The sequence below is a fragment of the Onychomys torridus genome, chromosome 1, assembly GCF_903995425.1.
Source record: "Onychomys torridus chromosome 1, mOncTor1.1, whole genome shotgun sequence".
NCBI lineage: Eukaryota > Metazoa > Chordata > Mammalia > Rodentia > Cricetidae > Onychomys > Onychomys torridus.
Window position 1 is genome coordinate 37,414,938 of NC_050443.1, and position 17,127 is coordinate 37,432,064.

Here is a 17,127-nt window from a genome sequence, read left to right on the forward strand (position 1 = left end):
ACAGGCTTGTCATGCATATATATTCATACACATACACACACATTGTGTATATATATATATATATATATATATATATATATATATATATATATAGAGAGAGAGAGAGAGAGAGAGAGAGAGAGAGAGAGAGAGAGAGAGACAGAGAGAGACAGAGAGAGAGACAGAGAGAGAGACAGAGAGAGAGGTATGATGACTCTGAATGTCTAGGGAGTGATATGAGTATGATGGCTGCTAAACAGTGGTGAATATTTGGATTCTGTGATCCTAATCTCTTTAGAGTAGAGCACTTGACAGAGTGCAGTAAAAGGTCACAACACAAAAGTAGGTGGATTAGAAGCTGAAATACTGCCCTTAAAGGCATAAATCACAGGAAACACATGCCTAGCAAGGTGAGCTTGTATGCCTGCTGGGGAATTCTAAGAGGAAACATTTGCATGTTCTGAAGTGCTGGAGGCCATAAATTCAATGCTTGGACTGTAATGTCTAGCACCGTCAGTTCCAGTTGGCTGCATCTAAAAACTGCTTGAATTGTGACACTTTAGAGATATTTTCATATGCTCCTTTGCAAAACTGTGAGGCAGGATTAGGAAAATAATGTTTTCTGTATGTCTATTTATTATTAATGGATATTCTATTCTTTTCACTGTGGTATCAGCTAAAATGTCTAATTCTTTCTCCCATAAAAATATATTCTCATTATGCAAATGAAGAGGCTGAGCGTCCAGAAGACTAAATTATTTTCTCCAGTGGACACAATAAATGGTCATTCCTGATACCTGAATAAAGATTTGTCTTGCCATCATGTTCTGTTCACTTAGTCTGAAATACTACCCTTTCTGACCTCCAACTCCTCCATCCTGACCAACTTCAATTTATTATTTGCTCTTGGTAATTGTCTCTATAAAGCTGAAACAAGTATTACAAAAGATTAAGGAAAGATACTGGATGGAGGTATATGAGAGGCAGATCTGTGGTATAAAAAATAACCTTGTGTCAAAAGAGGCTCCATAAGAAGGGCTCTAAGAACTGGTGTAGACACTGATGGGAAGTCAGTGCTTCATCATGAAGCTCCAGTGGATAGGCTGGCCTTCCTATGGCATGGTGGAACTGATGGCTTTATGTCAAAGCAAGTACTAAATACCATGAGACTTAAAAGGTATGCTTGACCAGCTCTGCTTGTGAGCAATAAAGCCTAGATAACAGAGCATCTGTTTATAGCGTAGATTACTGGATATGTTAAAACCACCTTTGAGACACACTGCCAAAAAATGAAATTGTTTTATGCAAATGGCAGATTGTTGACATCATACCTTATTTTATCTTATAAGAACCTTTGTTGAGATGCAGAACATGATTAATGCCTTCTCACTTTCTCAATGATTTATTCTATAGCCCATGGATAAAGGAATTATTTACCTTATCATGCCTTAGTATTTAATAAATACATTTTATAAGACTACAATGTTGCCACAGTGATTCTGCTGAAAACTTGGAGTCAGTATGATTCATGGTAGGAGGTAAAAGGAATCCTCTCAGAAGACCTTGAAGAAAGATGACTCCAGTCTCCCAAATGAGTGTAGGGGCTAAAGATATCTTTGGTGATAGCAACTGTGGATGTTACAGGAATCACATGATAATTAGAGGTAGGGGTGGGACTCTAACTCTTGTGGTCTGGTAAGTTTTAGTAGAGGAGAAATTGCTTCATTAATCTTTGATAAACAAAACAATGTGTGATGAGGAGCAGTTTGTAGTCCTGCTAAAGAGGTTCTGGAGACTATAAAAACAACAAAGGAGGGAGAACACTCTATGATCTTAGTTATTAAATCACTGGAAAAATGTCAAAATATTGAACTCATTTCCTAAAACATCCTGTGTGGGAAAGAGCTATCAGAAACCACAGGATACTAAAGGGAGATAGTCCTGAGGGGAAGAGTTGGACAGTGAAGCACATGATAGCTAGTATTTTTATTAAATTATCCAGGCCTCCTCATCCTTGATTCCTCCTGAGAAGATAGCAGCCTCACCCTAACCAATCACCATTAATCAGCACTGAGGCCAATCTTTTCTGAGCCAGTCTATTTGGCATTTTGTATGCATCTTGCACTTTGAAAAGTGTCTTCTTTAAGTTGGGGAACTTTTCTTCTATGACTTTGTTGAAAACATTTTCTGGGCCTTAGACCTGGGTTTCTTCTCCTTCTTCTATTCTTAGTATTCTTAGATTTGGTCTTTTCATAGTGTCCCAGACTTCCTGGATGTTCTGTGCCTGGATTTTTTAGATTTAACATTTTCTTTGACTGGGGTATCTATTTCTTCTATATTGTCTTCAGTGCCTGAGATGCTCTCTGCCAGCCTCTTTTTCTCTGTTGGTGAGGCTTGCCTTTGAGGATCCTGCTCAGGATTCTAATTTTTCATTTCCAGATTTCTCTTACTTTCACTTTCAGGTCTTGAATTTTTTTATTCATTTCCTTCCACTGTTAATTTTTGTGTTTTCACAGATTTCTTTAATAGATCTATCTGTTTCCCCTTTAAGGACCTCTATCAAAGTCATATAGACTATTTCATAGTCTTTGTCTTGTGCTTCGGCTATGTTGCAATTCTCAGGGTTTACTATGGTAGTTTGCTGGGCTTTGTGGAGACATATTTTCCTGGATATTATTGTTTGTGTTTTTAGGCTGATATTGATGCATCTGAATTTGGGAAGAGTGTAATTCTGTGTGCCGATATCGGGTTTTGTCTTTGTTAGGTGAGTGTTTTGTAACTTGGTTTCTGTTTCCTCTCTGGTTCTTAGGAGAGGGCATTGGCTGTGTGTTGTCTTATAGGAAGTGCTTTGAGGATTCTGATAGATGTGAGCATGGGAGTTCCAGGTAAAATGTGTTTGCAGTGATTGCCAGCTGACAGGAATGAGGATGAGCTAGGAGATGGGGTATCTGGGGGAGTGCGATCGAGAGAGTAAAGTGAGATGTTCTTTCAGAATCTGTTTACTCCCCTGGGAATATGAGCAGACTGTGGACACACCACAGCAGCTTATCTGCTACAGAGATGGGGATGAGACTGGGTGATTGGTCTTGGAGAAGGGGAGGGAGAGATGAATCTCTGTGATTAGCCTACCTGTTCATTTGGCTAGAGTAAACTGAGGATACTCAGGGAAAGTCTGATGGAATTTGAGGCCTTGGATAAAGAGAATGAATCCAGGAAGGAATTATAGGAGAGGTGGATCTATGTGAGCCACTGGAGACTGGGGCCCAGAGGAGAGGTAGGACATAGCAGGTAGTCAGCTACAGAGCTGGGAAATGGACTGAAGAATTGGACTTAGAGGAGCAGAGGGAGAGGTGTAGATCTCTACTTAGCCTATGTGCTTCCCTGATCTGAGTGGCTTGCAGGTTCCCTGAGTTATAATATTTTAGCATACATTGAAAAATCATAATCATTTCATATTATTTATATTGCTTTATATTTTGATAAAATTATTCCATATTAAAGCTCTTTGGTAGAACTTCTATCAAGTTGACTGAAATTTGGAAGGGTGGATAGGCTTCACAGCATATGGTTTCAAAGGGCTGATTTGAAATCCCGAGTTTAAGGAATAACTCCCTTCTCCAAAATCCATGAATATAAAACTAATTGACTTAGTGTTTGGGAATGGCCTAAAATGAATACAGAAAATGCCCTGAAACTGTCTCTACCCAGAAGTTTAGGCTGCTAGGATTATGTCATCCTCAACATTAGATTTAACTTTCTTTTTTAATAACAGCAAAAAAAAAATCTTGTGAAAAGTGTTAAGGAGAATAAGAAAAGATTTCAAAGAGAATGATGCACCAAATTACTTAAGAAAGAACATTTCCAAATGTAAACAATTTAAAGAACACCCATGTAGGAGTCCTGGAGTTCTTACTTTCTTATCCAATTTCTGTGACAGAAGCAAATTAAGGGAGAAAGGGTTTAATTTGGCTCATGGCTACAAGTTACAGCCCACCATAGTGGGATAATGATAGCAGAGTGAAGCAGCTAAAAACATTGGATCTCATCTCTGTGACAATTTTTATAAAGATTTATGGAATAAATAGGAGGTATAAAAATCTAAAAAGACATTCTTCACTCCTTAGTTACAGGAACTAACATTGTTAAAATGTCTATATTTTCCCAACAGTACATATGTCTATATTTTCCAAAAATGCACAGCACAGGATTTCAAGGACATTAAATGGCTCATGAAACCCCCATGGATTTGGGTAGATAATACAGTCTAGGAGTGTAGCACACAAGGGAATGCTTCCACTCATATAGATCAGGAATAAAACAATTGAGGGTCACCCTGGCACCTATGTATAGCCCTTAAAGGTATCATGTACTGACCTATCTCCTTGGCTTAGCCCCACTCTCTAAGGGACATTAAAAATGGACTCAAACCAGCCTGAAGAGGACACTTCATATTGAAACTGTAAGCCACACCTTCTTGGGGGTGAGGAAGGGGTGATCCAATAGTAAAAATCACATGTAGAAGCATGAGACTAGACTGCTACGTCTCTTCATATGCAAAGTAACCTCAGGATAGATAAATCCCTTTGAAGCTCTCAAGTGATAAAAACAGCACAGAAACACAGACATACCATAATAAACAATGGAAGGTTATTTGTCATACCATGACTAAACCTAAATTATACTGTGTCAAATAAGCCAGGTACAGATAGAGAAGTAGTACCTGATCTCTCTCCTCAATGGGTTATGAAAATATTGATTTTACAAAAGTAGAGAATAGAATAGAGTTCCCTAGAGTCTGAAGATGGTATTTTCCAATGGCCAGTGGTCATCACCTGCCTATTCTGAGAAACACTGATAAAATCAGTAACACCATGTATATATGAGATATAAACAGTCATTCATATTTACTTCAAGAAACAGAAAATTCCTGTATAATGACCATTTTTAACTTTAAGACTTTATTTAGACACAATGCATGAGCAGAAACTTACTAGTCTCTGCCTCCTGGAATGTGGACCTTACACATCTAAACCCATCTTTCTCTATTGTATTCCCAGAGGAATTGTTTTAATTTTAAAAGTACACTTGGAGCATCCTTGCTTTGTCAATAATTAGAGCAAATATGTGATCCTGAGAGGCTTCCTGCATCAACCACTTTCTCTGTCAGTGTTTGTTTTTGTAAACAGAAGTATCTATTTAATGATATTTCTCCAGTCTACTTTATTTTGAAATTATTTCATAAAGCTGTATCTGAAAACTGGATCTACTTCTCTGCTTACTATTTATGTTGCATAAATAGTTTATTAAATAAAATTGTTATTTCTGCTGTGTTTTTGAAAAGGGTGGTATTTGTTTTGTTTTGTTTTTGAGACAGAGGCTCAAGTTATATAGGCTGCTCCTGATTTCTCCATGTAGCAAATGGTGGCCTTGATGTCCTGATGCATGGTGTTCTCTCCATCTCCCAAGAACTGGCATTGCATGCTAGCACCACCATACCTTAGTAAAGGGGATTTTAATCTGAGAATTTTGTTACTTTGCATATGAAGAAACATAGCAGTGAATAAAATTGTCTTTACTTTTAAATTCAGGTTTGTTTATAGGCCTCTCTCTCATTCTTTGTCTCTGTTTATATTTATCTGTCTGTATCTTTATCTCCATTTGTCTCTATGCCTCCCTCATACATTCTGTGTCTGTCACTGTCGCCATCCCATCTTTCCTCTGCAAAGGTTTTCTACTGTTTTGAACCCTTTACTTTAAGAGGAGGTGGGTGAGAAGCAAGATAATGGGATGGTGAAAGAGTAAAGAAGAAGAGTTTTTGGACAGAAGAGCACTGATTTCAACAAATGATTGGTGAGGGACAAGTGAGGTTAAGGGACGGTGATACCAACAAGCAGTGAGAAACTAGGAGAGGATTGTGCTGTGCTACCCCAAGGCTTCAGTAATTGGGAAGGTCCATTTATCATTAGTTAGCTAATGTAAAGTTGATATAGGTGCTACTGAGACAGCCATGGTGTTGTGTCCTGTGAAATGTGAGAGCCTGTCTCAAAAGCAAAAACAGAGAAAGAACTTAAAAAAAAAAATTACTGGTTATCTGATGCTTAAGTATTTTAATAGGTGTGTTTTCATAATTAAATATGGAGTTAATTATTAATTGGGTCCTGTTTATTTTCTCTGTGTTGAAATAATTAAAACAAGCCTTTCCATGCTATAACATAGAGGTCCTTTATTCATTATTTGCCCAGAGAAAGCTAGAAATTAAAAACAAAGAGAAAAAGCAGTGACCTCAAATTTATTGTTTCCTGAAAACTCTTTTCAAAATTCTTATGAGCTTTTTCTTCTTCTATAAATATCCAAGTGTCAAATACTTAAAAACCTTTATTATTAATAGAAAATCCCAGCAGATTGCCAAGGCAAAGTCAATTCTCAAATGTGTAGTCAGAACAATTCAACACGCTAATGTGGGCATTTCAGCCTTGTTGCTCATTGTTAGAGACTCATTTGTCAAAACTGAGATTTAATTAACCTAAAGTAAGAGTTGGCTTTAAGCCTTGTTTTGCATGAAGAATGTGTTATAGCTACATTCTTTCATTTTTAATTACACATACAAATAAATGCCTGTTTCTGGGAAGGATTTCACAAGTATCTTTTTCCTTTTAGTATTAATATTTTCCATTGGAATTCTAAACTAATAGTTTCTAAAACACAAATCCTTTTCAATGTAATGAGAAATTTTTGAGGGCCTAAATACATGCCTTCTGCATTCTAATGGGTACTGTGCTACTACCCTTGATAAACACCAAAAATGGTCATACTCTTAACAATGAGATATTGTACATTTTTCCTTATAGTTAATTGTTAATTAAGAATGCCATACTGAAGAGTGTTGATAAGATCAAAGGGAAAAGGCTGTTAATGAATAGGCTTTTCTGTGTTAGCACAAAACCAATACAAGGTGTGACTTACATGAATAACAACCACAGAATAAAATTTTAGCAAAAATGTCACTGGGTGCTACCTACATACTTATAGGTGTGTAGACTTCTGCTTGAGCATGGTTGACCTACCAGGGGCTACACCCTTACAGAAAAGTCTACCTCCCATCCATATGGTTACCAGTTCCCAATAGCTCCTCAGTTAGGGTGAACTTCCATGGCCATTTCTGTAACCACTCAGATTTTGCTGGATGGAGCTTCTACAGAACTTGTGCATGCTGTTACAACCAATAAGGGATCATATGTTTAACTTGGATACTCTTCCAGGAAAATGCTGTTTCTTTGCTGTCCACTCATTCTACATTTTATACTCTTTCTGCTGTAGAAAATAAAATAAATAAATAAATAAATAATAAAATAAAACCAAGAAGAAAAACAAGGATATAGAGTTGAGTGAGTTTGAAATGAGGGCTAAATCTGATAGGATAAGACAGTGAAAACTGTCAAAATATACCTTATGAAATTCTCAAAGAATTCATATAAATAGTTGTTAAAGTCACTAATTAGACCCTGACATGAATTTGAGTGTCAGAAACAATCTTAGTTTTGCAGCAGGTATAATCAATGCATGTGCCACATACTTCCTGTGATAACCACGTTTAATGGGCACTAATGAGACAAGGCACATGAAAGCTTAATGCTGCCCATTAACTGGGTATTTGCAACATGTGTGTGCCTTAGGAGGTGGCTTGACGCGTATAAAAGACACGCTATCTTCCAAGGTTAAACTTTGGTTAAGTGTTTGAATTTCACAACTTTATACAGGTGGTAGCTCAGATCCAGAATGTAGCACAGAGTACTATGTGTTAAAACCTTGCTCACAGAGTGGTGACTTGGGAAAATGATAGAATCTTCACAAGGTGGGACTTGTGGAGGTCTGTAGGTTACATGGCTTCCTCCCAGAGAGGCTGTGGACCCCATTATTGTCTACTCCTTTTCCTCCTCCTCCCTCTTATTTTCACCCTTTCTTTTCCTCTTACTTGTCCTCTTCATTTCCCTTTTGATTTTCCCATCTCTCTGCTCCTCATCTTCCTCCCCTTCTTCCTCCTGTTTGCCTTTCTCCTTCTTTTCGTCCCCCTTTCCTGTCCTTCCTCTTCCTCCTCTTCCTTCTGTTTACTCCATGAACATGAAGTGAACATGTGCTTCCCTCTGCATGTGTTTATCCCACAGTGTGACCTCACTCTAAAATGCAAAAGGGTCAAACAACCATGGACTGAAATTTCCCAGAGTGCAGTCACGGGCCTCAGGTATGATAGACAAGTACTCTGACACTGAACTGCATCTCTATCTAGCCTTGTTTTCATTTTATTTATTTTTTATTTTGAGTCAGAGTCTTACTACTAGCAAATCTAACCTATCAGGACAGTCCAGCTGAACCAGAACACATCTGTTTTCTTCCTCCACTGTTCAAATATTATGCTTGTTTTATCCCCACCCCTATCTCTAAATCAACCTCTTGTAAGAGTTGATGTCATATTTTATAAACAACCTGTAAGGACTGAAAAAAAATGAATGATTAAAATATGAGAGTAGACATATAGTGACATCATACAAAGAAAAGCATTAAAGCACTAGAAAATGTTATTTCATAACATTTAAAGGTAAAGACAAATCACTGTGAAAGATCATAAAATGCTTCAAATTTGGTATTTGCTTGAGGTCTTACCAACAACAGAGATATTTTATTCCTAGATCATTTGGTTCTTCTTGGTCATCATGTTCTTCCCCACACTGAATGAAGAATGACTTGTACCTGTTTCAAAAATTATAGTATTTAGTCAGGTGACAAAGTAAGGCACACTAGAGAAATGACAGAGGAGTCTGTTTCAGTGTCTGAAGTCAAGGCCAGGACTCCTGGAAAAAATGGGTCTCCAGCTGCCCATCACATCAGCATAGTTGGAATCTGGATCATTGACCACTTGAGATAACAGGAAAGATTATAGTCACTGTGTCAGAACTGTCCATGCAACCACATCACAAAGGATGAATGAGGAATAAAGTCTATGGTATCTAACATGGAAGTGCTTAGAGAAGAGGCATGAAGATCAGTTACACTGCTGCAATGTGCTTTAGCATTCTTCACTCCTATGTGTTTTACTGACTAAATTAAGATTGCAAATTAACAAATATATGCAAATATATTTCATGGAGAGTGGATGTGAGGATGTCAGCATGCAGAAAGAGTGGCAGCTGGCACCCAGATACCAGTTTCCACACGGTCTTGCAGGCACAGCCAAAAATGAAATCTGTCAAATTATAGATTCTCCAAGTTCTATTTTCCTAATTAACAGAATTAAAGCAGTCAGTTCCACCTCATACAGTTGTCATGGGAGTAAGACACAGTATAAGCTTTGTTAGATATGCAATTCTAGCTTGACATCATGGTTGTTGCAATTCACAGGACTGCTAATTTGTGTTGCTGATCTTAACTAGTTGTTGAAGATGTTGGTACCTGTAGCTATAGTAGTGAATATTATTATACTCACCATACAAAATATTTTCCTTAGCAGAAGAAAGTAAAACATAAAATAAATAGAAATAAAAAATCAAGGGCTGGAGAGATGGCTCAGCCATTAAAGGCTAGGCTCACAACCAAAAATACAAGAAATAAAATATCAAAATGTAAATATTGAAGGAGAAACACACAGACTATATACCTATATCTATATATATCTTTAAAGATTAGAGGTAAGGAGCTGCAGAGATGGCTTATCTCCTTGTATGACTCTGTTACAGTCTTTTAGAACTTTGAGTGAAATGTTAGCACCAAAAGATAGAAGCATTACCTACAGTGAGGAAAGCTGCTCCTTCCCTGAAAATAGTGTGTTATTATAAATAATAAAATCGTTGATACAGTACCACCCATTGTCATCACTGTATCTCAAGCTGAACACTGTTCACAGGCAATCTCTCAGACCAGTCAGGGAACTCCACATGAACTCCACCGATTTGTCCCAGTGTTTTATGAGATGAATTTTTTATTTTCATTATGTTGAAGAGGAAACTGGAAAATTAAGATGGGAACTCATGTGTCAGTGTTTTCATAGATGACAATGAGTTTGCTCCATCCAAGACTATGCCACTTGATAGAATTTCAATGATTATCTCCCTGTACTAATTACAGAATCAGATGAAAGTTAAAACATTAGACTCTCTGTTCTTTAGTGTGTGGAGTGTGGTCAAGTGAGGAGCTCACTGTCTAAGTCCCTTCATCCATAAAATTAATTTCCATTAATAAGAAATGTACTATAAAGGTATGACTTTTAAACAAACAGTCATAAAAGGGTGAACATCATATCTGAGAATTGGAATTTACATGAAAGTACCAGTTGGAGGACAGAATTTATTAATAATTAGTGTGTGTGTTCATGCAAATGTCTATGTGTAACAATGGAAGACAACATCTGATGTCTCTTTATAGGGAAATAAGGTGGGGGACAGGATTTTAATGACACATTTAATAAAATTTAGCTAGTGTGATAACCAATGTGGAAGATGTAAAGAAGTTAGTCAACTGGGATCCTGATGTTTAGGTTCAGGAGCACATAACCATGCAACCTGTTTATTTCGCAGATTTTTGCTTCTTTGGGTTTTTGTTATTGTTGTTTCTTTTGTTTTGTTTTTTGATCTGTCTTATTTCTTATGTCTTATTCCTGCCACATGGTTTGTTTGTTTGTTTGTTTGTTTGTTTGTTTGTTTGTTTTTCTAGTGAGACAGAATGAGATTCTCTCCACTCACACAATGGAAAGTAGTCTCCTAACAGGTATCACTGTGACCTTTTACTGAGGGCTCTGCAGAAAGCTCTGCCTTGGACAGGCTTCCCTGGCCAGCTACCACCATCCTCACCTCAGTCTTGGCCTCCTACCATCACCTTGATAGAGATGGCTCTGTTGATCAGTCTTGTGAGGTCATCAGGCAAGGGGAACAACTGAGAGGTTCCTGTTTGGACAGGTCCAGCCCCGGTCACCACATTCACTGGATCAGCAATATTTCCACCCTGAAGTAGTGGGCAAGGCCATCTTCTGCTTCCATCACACTCATCAGAAGCTCTGGGGAAGCCAGTGTGGAGTTTCTTCTCATTCTGTTCCCGAAGATCTCAGAATACTCTGTCCTAATGTAGAACTACACAGTATACAGAAAAATGTGGTACATGCTAGATTGAAAGTTTTTTTTTTTTGTAAATTACTTACATATTGAATATCTAAAAATGCTAAGAAAATACAAAAGTTGTGATTCCACCAGAAAATTTCTACTTTCAATTTTGTTTCTTTCCCCAGCCAGTCCTAACTTCGTATATTATCAGTAGCATTTTTAGTTGAATTTACTCTGTGATTATAGTCTAATTTTCAATAGTTCTCCTAAAGACAGTTACCAGTTCTGTGTGTATTTATTCCCACTATTGTTATAATTTCATTGAGTTGAGTGGATCTGCCTACATTGCATTTTCAGACTAGACTCTAACATTATTCAGCTGTATTGTTTTTTTGTTTTGTCAGATGCTTAAATGCTTTGCTACAGTTTTCTTTATGAAACTATTTCTCCTTAGAAGTTTACATCACAAAATACAATATTAGCCTGCAGAGTCAAAGCAAAGGCACTGGCCAAGCGTATTTTAAAAATGTGATTTATTAATGAAAATGATAAGTGAGTAAGTTGTATCTCTGCATTAGGAATGATACTGTCTGCTCCCTAAAGCTACATGCTCCATGTTTTCACTCAATTTTATTGAAATCTTCAACTTTAGTATGGTTGTTAACATTTACATTGTGGGTCTTGTATTGGGATCAGAAGTATGTGCTGTGGGCTGAATTATCCTTCCCCAAAATTCAGTGGGTCAAGGCCTCCAAGAAGAACTTCCAGTTACATAGTATCATAAAAATGGTTCCACAATCCACTAGAAATGCATTTTTCACAGTACAAGGAAGAGACACCTGGAGTATTTGAAAGTCAGGAAGAAGGTATTTGGGAATATACCACCCTGCTAAACCACCTGGCTTACAGATGTCAAAGGTCAGAAGGTCAAAGGGCAAAGGACAATTCTCCCAGTGCTGAAACTGTCTTCTACTACAATCCAAGGAGAAAATGGGCAACACTTCCTTCAAAGTTTTGATTTATTACATTTATAAATTACCATAAATCTAGAAAGGAAGAGAACTCAGAAATGAGAGAAAAATGTCATCTGTATTATTTAAAGTGTTATGAAAACCAATATTGACTATTTCATATTTTTCAACCTTGTAGGTATGACATACATAGATTTTTCTGTGAATCTAATATATCACATAAATGATTCTATGGCAGAATTTCTTAAAATATGATTCATAAATTTTTCAAAGTTATAGGTAAGTTTTTGAAGTATAAAATGAATAGCCTTTCATTTGTAAAAAAAATTAATAAATAAAAGTTTTAATGTAGTTCCTGTATTTATCTCTGTTTATTTTCAAAACAGACCATAAACCTGCTTCTATGGTAATTAAATTCTAGTATGCCACAAACTAAATCAGAAAAATAAATAAAATGCAGCTGTACAGTACCATTTACCTTAATGATCAAGCATGCTTATGATGCTGGTACCATATATCATAGACCCGAATGATGCTCCAGCCATCTTGAATGAAATATATACACTTTGTGACGTCCATACAAGGATGAAATCACTTGTAATGCAGATTTCTGGGCATGTCCTCCCTATTTAATGTTGCATGACTATTTGAACATCTCAAGCTGTATCAGAAGCTAAGGCATAAGATAAAGCAGAGAAGGAAGACAGAAGGTTGGAAGACAGAAGGTTTAATCTTGAAGCAGATAGTTGGAATACCTCAATTCAGGACCTGATAAACTCACTGGATATAAGGGAACAGTCACATAAGTAACTATGAACTATTACCCTGGACAGATTAAACTGTACATGAAAGGCCCTGAAGCAGGAATGTCAGTCCTGTCTAATGGAGTCAAGCCAGAGAGAAAGACAGGACTGACTCAAGGAATGTAAAAGAAATTTCAGAAGGCTTGAGGAACCACAGCAGCTTGGACTTTTTTTTTTATGAATAAATATTTTTGTCATTTAATAAATTTTTTCTCCTTTTTTATTTATTATATTTGTGTTTTAATTTTACGCACCAGCCATGGGTTCCCCTGTCCTCCCCCCTCCCGCCCCTACCCCCACCTTGCCCCCAGCCCCTCCCCTCCATTCCCCAGCTTGACTTGAATCCCCAGGGGAGTCTTGTCCCTGGAGCAGCTTGGACATTTTAATAGTGATACTGACATCTGTGAGGAAGCAAGTGAAAGGCACTGGAGTGTTTCATTAAAGGAGAGTGTGCTGTCACATTTTAGAAGAGTGACTCCAGCAACCATGTGAGAAACAATATGGACGTGATTCAGACAAGATGAAAGGCAGAAAGCTATGATAATTTCATCAGGGAAGCATGAAACAGGGAGTCAGCAGAGGTGGCAAGAATAGTGGAAATACATACTGATTTTTTTTTTTTCAAGGCAGAGTTTCTATGTGTAACAATCCTGGTTACCCCGGAACTCTCTTTGTAGACCATACTAGCTTCTAACTTGTGGACATCCTCTGCCTCTAATTCCCAGGTGCTGGGATTGAAGGCATAAGAGGACAGGTGGTAGAATTCAATCAGAAGCAATTTTATGTCTGAGTAAGGGAGAGGCAGAGGAATGACCCAAGAGTGCCCTGAGCAATGAGCAACAGAGCTTCAGCTGACTACTGAAGAATATAAGTGACACCAATCACTCAATGTTTAATTTTGAGAAACCTATAACTTGTCTGAGAATTACATCATCAGTTGTATATTCAGCTCTGAAAGACAGGAAAGACCACTGGGTGGAAACAGATGGTCATCATCAGAGAGCAATGAGATTCATAGTTTAACATTATGCAAAATTGTTTTAGACCAGATGGAGACCAGGGTAATATGAAACATAAGTGCACTATTATACAGCAAAGACTATGCCCTGGATGTGTCTTTGGTAGTGAATGTAATGCTGAGATTCATGTTGTCAGAGAATCATAAATCAGAAGGGAATCTTACAAAAATAACTGTTCAGCTTGTTTTCCTCATTACCCCATTTCCTCTCTAAGCTTACTGTTTGCAGCACATAGGTCCTGACTAACTCCCACTATATCACACATCAGTGAATGGGATTTTTACTTTATACCCTGACATGAAGCCATTTAGTGTTTGATCTTACCTAGAACTCAGATCTGAATAGCTTGTGGTTTCACAAATCCAAACACTTCTTCATAGAGGTCTGTGAGAGTGGAATGATTTCTGACCCATTTGCTATGGATTAATCTCTGATTTAAAACCCCCAGAGACATGGAAACACTGACTGGAAAGTCACTTTCTCCATGTACTCTGGCTGTGGTGTTAATGCTCTTTAGCCACTTGGCTTATGACCTGGGAGCCACACTGGGCTTCCTCATCTGTCCCATGCACTGTATTCTCACACCTTACCCACTCTTCATTGTTACCATGTTACTATTCACTTCTTGTCTCTATCCTTGCACCTCTGATTTGCTTTGTCAGAGGTTGTGCTCTCCCAGTGGCTCTTGGGAGAATCTCATCAGATCCCTCCATTTCTCACCATTTCTTACTCCATGATTATATTCACCTATCCCTGCTAGATGTGCCCTCTAAACCTTGTACCCTGTCACTATCCCAAACACAAACTTTGCTGAGTATACTTTAAAGTCTCCAAAATCATAATTCTGTGCATTTGCGTGTGACAAGTGTGAACTCTGCCTACAGTGTCCCTCATTTTTAGAGGAGAAGCAACAGAGTGTAGGTGTCTGAAGTGATGGATTTAGAATGAAGACACTTGTGCATAATTTTAGTTCTGTCCTTTTCCAAGCCTCCTTTCTTCATCCCCAAGTAGACATAACATTAGCTACAATAAGAGTTGTGAATTCTGAGATAGTTAATGCACTCTACACATCTTTATTATAATAATCTTAAAATTGCTCATTTCCTTCTTTTTTTTTTCTTTGTTTCATCTTTGAAACAGGGAGTCATTATGTAACTGGCTGGCCTGGAACTCTCTGTGTAGACCAAGCTGGATTCGAACTCCTAGAGATCCACTTGCCGCTCTGTGGTGGTATTTTATTTGTATGTTAATAAATAAAGCTTGCCTGGAGATCAAAGGAAATAACAAGCCATTTTTAAGCAAACACAAAAGTCAGGCAGTTGAAGCACACACCCTTAGTCAGGTCACTAGGCAGGCAGGGTCTGTGTGTTCAAGTCACACTAGGAAACAGCCAAGCCTAGTGACATATGCCTTTAATCACATTACCAACCAAACAGACTTGGAGTTCTGTACAGACAGGCAGTGACAGGAAGTGAGATAGCTGAGCTAAGAGCCAATGAGAGGGCAGAACAGCAAGGCAATAAAAGCCTGGGTAGACAGGAAGTCGTGGCATTTTGGAAGCTACAGAGCTGGTGAGGTAAGGTGGTTAGTGGCTCTCACTATTTTCCAGATTTCTAAGGTTTTCATCCCTATATTTGGCTGTGCGTTCTTTATTTAATAAGACTGCTTAGAAATTTGTCTACACCTCTCCCTCAAGAATGCTGAGATTAAAAGTGAGCACACCATACCCAGCCCGTTTTTTTCCATTTTGTGAAAACAGTCATAGTCCCCTACTTAGGATAGTCCCTTTGGTTTACTCTATACTCTCTAAATCATAGATTAATCTTATGTGAATTTGAAATTATTATACACTTATTCTGTAATGAAATATTTCTGAATATAGACTTACCTTTGTTATTCCATAATTCCCATTTTAAAATGAACTCCCAAGACTAAACAATGCATCAGAAATGTGTTTTGAAGTAAAATATTAACTTATAGTCATGGTGTTACTGTAATGAAATATTTGAGAGGTTAAAATATATGTGAACTCTGCATAATTGTACTGTACATGAACAGTTTTATTAAATAAGAAACACAGAGCCATATGCAGAGTTAATAGCCCAAGAAGTCAGAGCAATAGCTAAGAGCTAAAAACCTTACCCTTCACTGCCACTGCTGTCCTTCCTCTCAGCAAGTGACCTAGTTCCTGTCTGTCTGTCTTTTTTAATTGACTTTGTGTTATGCCTTCTCATTGGTTGTAAACCCAACCACATGACCTCCTCATCACTGCTTGTCTGTACAGACCTCCAGGTCTTCTATGGTTGGTATTGAGATTAAAGTTGTGTGTCTCCATGCTTGCTATATCCTTGAACACACAGAAATCTGCCTAGCTCTGCCTCCCAAGTTTGTGATTAAAGGTGTGTGCCACCACCACCCAGCTCCTGCTATGGCTTGCTATCAGCTCTGACCCCCCAAGCAACTTTATTTATTAACATACAAATAAAATCACATTTCAGTACAAATAAAATATCACCATATTGGACCTCAGAAAAAATTTAGTTAAACTAAAATAGTGGATCGTTGTCATCACTATGCTAAATTCATTTAAAAATACTTCTAGGGGCTGGAAAGATAGCTTAAGTTTAAGAACGCATATTACTTTTGCAGAAGATATAAATGTGGTTCTTAGCAACCACAGAGTTTCATAACCAATTTAAGTCCAGTTAAAGAGGATGTGATGCTCTGTTCTGACATCTATAGTACACTCATGGTGGTATAAAAACATAGTATAAAATATTTTTTTAAATACACTTAATACCTTTAAGTAACTGAACAGCAAAACAAAACAAAACAAACAAACAAAAAAAAAATAAGGAATATCTGTGGAGATGGCTCAATGTTTCAGAGCACTTCCTGCTGTTATGGAGAACCTGGGTTCAGTTCTCAGCACCCACATATCAGCTCACATCTGTGTATAACTTCAGTATGAAGTCATCTGATAGCCTCTTCTCACCTTCAGAGTCACTACAGGCATATATATGGTGCACAGACATTCATACAGACAAAATACTCATATAAAAAATTAAAAATAAATTAATTCTATACAAATCAAAACAAACCTGTAGAATATTTGGTCTTTTGGTAATTCAAGGTAGAAATGAACTCTTTTTTTATTCTCAAAAGTACAACTACTCTTTTCCCTCACCTTTGTAAGTAACTTTCATGTGGAAATCATTATTTTCTCTGCCCAAATCTTTATTTTAGAGAACTTTTCCTTTTACTGTTTGGC